At 37.2% G+C, this 5,648-nt stretch overlaps 1 pseudogene; it reads left to right on the top strand.

Moving 5' to 3' along the window:
• The first annotated feature begins 1,817 nt into the window (after window positions 1-1,817).
• On the top strand, window positions 1,818-3,063 carry LOC127158525 (putative nuclease HARBI1; annotated as a pseudogene).
• Window positions 3,064-5,648: the final 2,585 nt, after the last annotated feature.

Raw genomic sequence — 5,648 nt, 5'->3', positions numbered from 1 at the left:
ACTGACTGGTAGTAAATTACTTACAAGTAAAAAAAAATAAAAAATACTATGAAGTTAGTTCTACATAGGATTCTCATGGATTAGAAAATAATAAACCTTGTAAACCCTTGTGAGCCCAAGACAATAATATACAAGAAACTTCTTTTACAAGAAACCATTCACAAAACAAAAGAAACTTTTTTGTGTGTACATACATACACTTAAAAGTCAATGCAACACATCACATAACTGACCTAAAGGGAGCTTTACGACCCTAGAAGTAATCTTTAAACAGCTTAATTAGGTGAAATTGATGTAGCCCTTTTTAGTAAAAACAGGAATTATCTTCAGTTTTTTTGTTGTTCACCTTTTCACATCATTCTTCAAATTTAAACAGAGCTCAGTGACTACATTAAACAGTTTGACCACAATGATTCACTTCATACAGTTCAAATATTCAATGATGCAGTTCAACCAGTTCAAAGATTTAGTGCAAACAGTTTGAAATTCAGTGATTCAATTCAACGATTCAAATGTTCAGTGATTCACTGCGAACAGTTCAGACTATCAGTGTATCGCTTGCAGCAGTTCGGATGTTCAATGATTCAATTCAAACAGTTCAAACGTTCAAGATTCATTTCAAACAGTTCAAAAGCTCAGTGCTAACTAAAGGTTAACTTTCTTTTACTTTTAAGTGAAAGAGGTCAAAGTTTAAATAAGGAGAGCAACAAATATTATGGTTCTTGTGAACGATCATTCTGACTCAAACACGTGAAGATTCAGCTAGTGCACAGTTTGTTTTTACAAACAACATCTAAACCGTCCTTAAAGCATTTAGGGCCATAGTACCCAACTACCCTCACAGATAGAAAATAAGCAGCGAAGTACTTGTACATCCCGTAGCTTCAGTCATGAAGATTCAGCCACTGTTCATGAATCGAGAAGCTCAGTCTGTTCTGTAGTCTGGTCAGTTCTCATCTGTATTCAGTTCAGAAAGAGTTAGATCAGCTCTCACTGTACCAAGATGCTTCCATGTAGTTAATCCAAACTCATTGTTAACTTCCACTACCAGACTAGGTCAGGTCAGGTTAGGTCAAGTTAGCAAGGCCATGGGAACATCTCACATGCTCTACCTTTAGGTGTACAGACACTTCCTTTTCTATTGTTCTCTGCACAAATCAGCAAAGCTCTAAAACCACATCGCCCTCGTATGGACATTTTAGATGACACAACTAGCTTGTCAAAAGTGTATAACCCAGGGGTCCGTTCTTCGTACCTCGCTAACTAAGTTAGCTACATTTGATTGTTGACGATTTCGCGTGATCTTGGATCGTTCGGTTCTTCGAAGCTCATCCGGGACTTGCTGTCATAGCAACAGATCCGTGAGCTTAAACCTGCTCGGGAGCAGGCTTACTTTATGTAAACAGGATTAGATCGCGGCCACTCAGTTATGTCCGCTTCATTTATACGAAAGCAACATCGATATTTGCCCAATTAATTTTGTACTATTATATTACAAGTCAAAGATGACCGCGCATATATGTGATGCAGGGTATTTTATAAAAAAAAAAATGCAGTCTGTCGTTTGAAAAGTGCATATGTCACTTAAACATAGTTCGTGTAGTTTGTGTAACACTGTTTTTCCATAAATAAATATTATCAATGTAACTAAAGATAATGCAGTATTTGATTCTCTTATTGATTTCATACAGATACATACAGGTCATTTTCTAAAAAAAGGGAAATGTACTATTAATCATTCTATTTCATATATTTGATTATTTCAGATTTAATTTATATTTTAGAGTAGTAATAGTAAATTACTCCGTGTAATCAAGATGAGAGACCACGGCTATAAAAGCGAAGGTGGATTTGGGAAGTCTGTCGCAGCCATGTCCTGTCCGTTTGTACGCGAGCAACCCATTGCGGAAGGTGCAAGGTTGATAAGGAGAGTTTTCAGAATTCAACGTATATTGCGGGATAGACAGGATCCTTTAGCGCAGTGCGACAGTGTGCTCATAGAGAGATATCGTTTTTCCTGTGAGGGTATTATTTACTTAACCAACTTGTTGGATCCCTATGTTAAGAGTTCCACTCGCCGTAGTCGGGCATTAACAACTGCACGAACTGTGTGCATTGCCTTGCGTTTCTTTGCGAGTGGCACGTTTCTGTACACTGTTGGAGACGCAGAGAACATAGGAAAAAGTGCTGTCTGCCGTTCCATTCGCAAAGTATACCTGGCACTCAAGCATTTTCTGGGTGTGTTTGTGATTTTTCCAAGCCACTTAAGACCACAGGTTGTCAAACAGGGCTTTTTTCTATTGCAGGTACATTAAATTTGATAATGTATGTCATGCAATCATGACCTATGTCTGTAACTATAGCTCGATGGTCCCCAGGCTTCCCTAATGTGATTGGTACCATAGACTGCACACACATTGCCATCAAGGCCCCCCAGGCCCCAATGAAGAGGATTTTGTCAGTCGAAAGGGGGTTCACAGTATAAATGTGCAGGTGAGTAATACTAATATTTTAGATGGTAATATATAATGAAAAGGAGTGTGTTCACATATGATGAAATCTCTTAGATGGTGTGTGACTCTATGTGCCATGTCACAAATGTGGAAGCTAAATGGCCCGGATCAGTGCATGACTCAAGAATTTTCAGGGTCAGGGTTATGCACATTATTTGAACGTGGTAAGAAAAAGAGACTTATTTTGATAATATTTCATACTTATTTTGGGCCTAACATAACACCATTTCTCCATTACACAGGGGCCTATGATGGGATTCTCCTTGGAGACAGGGGTTATGCATGCAGGCAGTACTTCATGACACCGTTCCCTGACCCCAACCCTGGGCCACAAACCCGCTACAATGCAGCTCTAGCCAGGACAAGGGCACGCACTGAAATGACCTTTGGGCAACTAAAGGGAAGATTTCAGTGTCTGAAAAGTCTGAGGGTTGCACCTGACAGGGCATGTGACATTATTGTTGCATGTGCCGTACTGCACAACATTGCCACCATCAGAAAGGAGAGGAGTCCTGTGGTGGAGGTGCAGCCTGATGATGACCTCCAGCCAGTGCACTTGGACCAACCTAGTGGCAGAGCTGCACGGGACAGAATTGTGCAACACAATTTCGAATATCAAAAAAAAACATGACAAACATTGTTTTCATTGAAATTTATTTGAGCATCTTTTTTTGTCATTTTTATATTTCATCAAAAAAAAAGCCAGTCATCATTTGCCTGGGAAAAAAAAAATTATATCACGCAAGGTCATCAATAGTGCTCTGTATGAAAGTGTATTTTTACTTATTCTGAAGTTCCTTTTGAAGCAACTCGATTTCTAGTTGAACTTTTTGCCTCATTAGAGCTTGAAGTTCGATTTCACCTAGAAGCTTTTGTTTCTTTAGTTCAGTATACTCTATTTTTTGCTGGAGACTTCTCTTATACAGCAAACGGATGTTACCCTGTTTCATTTGTAGAGACAAAATTTAATGGTCAATACATGTCATATAGGAAGTAAAATTAATTACAAGACTGCCCACCTCTGTATCAGGCCTCTCTGCCTGCAAATCATACTGCAGTCAGAAATACATAGAAGTACACAAGTAGATACAAATTCAGGGCAAATTATGCATGCACTTACAGGTACTTCCTCCAAACCACAGTCATCTGACAGGGTTGTTTCACTGTCCTGTGCAGTGGAAACAAAATGGTGTTACAAAGGGATGTGGTACTGCCTATTGGTCTAAATAATAAAAAAAAAATAAAATAAAATAAAAAAAAACAAAAAAAAAAAAATATATATATATATATGTGTGTGTATATGTGTGTGTGTGTGTGTGTGTGTGTGTGTGTGTGTATATTTTTTAATTATTTAGACCAATAGGCAGTATTGAACTTCAGAGTAAGTATGTATATATATTGGTCTATTGGTCTAAATAATTAAAAAAAAAAAAAATATATATATATATATATATATATATATATTTTTTTTATTATATATATATATATATATATATATATATATATATATATATATATATAATAGTAATAATCCCAACTTACTGTGCATGCTTTATTATTCTTCTTCTGAGACTAAAATTTCTGACTGCTACTCCTCCTAGAGCTTTAACTCTTCAAACTCCAAACTCAGCCCAGATTTTCAAACTGATCTGACTCGAGTTGCTATATCTTTTCTAACTGATCGGACTTACGGTTTTCCTAAAAATGACGTTTAAAACTGGGAAAAATCCCATAGACTTACATTGACGGAATGTTCAAATGAGCCAACACTTTTCAAATTCCAACTGTCAAAACTCCCAGAATCCTTTGAGCCTCAATCAAACTTCAACCCTTCTATGTACTGTATTTCTAATCCATTTAAACTCATTCAAACTCATCTATCTATCTATCTATCTTCAAACCCTTACTATCTATCTATCTATCTATCTATCTATCTATCTATCTATCTATCTATCTATCTATCTATCTATCTATCTATCTATCTATCTATGCTAACACATGCTAACAATGCTAGTCATGCTAGAAACATGCTGGTCATGCTAGAAACATGCTAGCGACATGCTAGTCATGCTAGAAACATTCTAGCGACATGCTAGTCATGCCAGAAACATGCTAGCGACATGCTAGTTATGTTAGAAACATGCTAGCAACTTTGCTAATCATGCTAGAACATGCTGCATGCTAGAAACATGCTAGCGACATGCTAGTCAATGCTAGAAACATGCTACATGCTAGCAACTTTGCTAATCATGCTAGAAACATGCTAGTGACATGCTAATCATGCTAGAAACATGCTAGCAACTTTGCTAATCATGCTAGAAACATGATAGTGACATGCTAGTCATGTTAGAATCATGCTAGCGACATGCTAATCATGCTAGAAACATGCTAGCAACTTTGCTAATCATGCTAGAAACATGCTAGTGACATGCTAGTCATGCTAGAAACATGCTAGTGACATGCTAGTCATGCTAGAATCATGCTAGCAACTTTGCTAATCATGCTAGAAACATGCTAGTCATGCTAGAAACATGCTAGCGACATGCTAGTCATGCAAGAAACATGCTATCGACATGCTAATCATGCTAGAAACATGTTAACAACATGTTAGTCATGCAAGAAACATGCTAGCGACATGCTAATCATGCTAGAAACATGCTAGCAACATGCTAGTCATGCAAGAAACATGCTAGCGACATGCTAATCATGATAGAAACATGCTCGCAACATGCTAGTCATGTTAGAAACATGCTAGCGACATGCTAATCATGTTAGAAACATGCTAGCAACTTTGCTAATCATGTTAGAAACATGCTAGCGACATGCTAATCATGCTAGAAACATGCTAGCGACATGCTAGTCATGCTAAAAACATGCTAGCAACTTTGCTAATCATGTTAGAAACATGCTGGCAACTTTCTAATCATGTTAGAAACGTGCTAGCAACATGTTAATCATGCTAGAAACATGCTATCAGCTTGCTAATCGTGCTAGAAACAGACTAGCAACATGCTAGTAACTTGGTAATTATGTTAGAATCATCTATCTATCTATCTATCTATCTATCTGTCGATTGATAATCTGACCAATACTATCTATCTATCTATCTATCTATCTATCTGACAGACTACATTC

Source organism: Labeo rohita, unplaced genomic scaffold, assembly GCF_022985175.1.
Source record: "Labeo rohita strain BAU-BD-2019 unplaced genomic scaffold, IGBB_LRoh.1.0 scaffold_1542, whole genome shotgun sequence".
NCBI lineage: Eukaryota > Metazoa > Chordata > Actinopteri > Cypriniformes > Cyprinidae > Labeo > Labeo rohita.
Note: the sequence above shows the minus strand (reverse complement) of the source record. Positions and strands in the feature narration are given on the sequence as shown.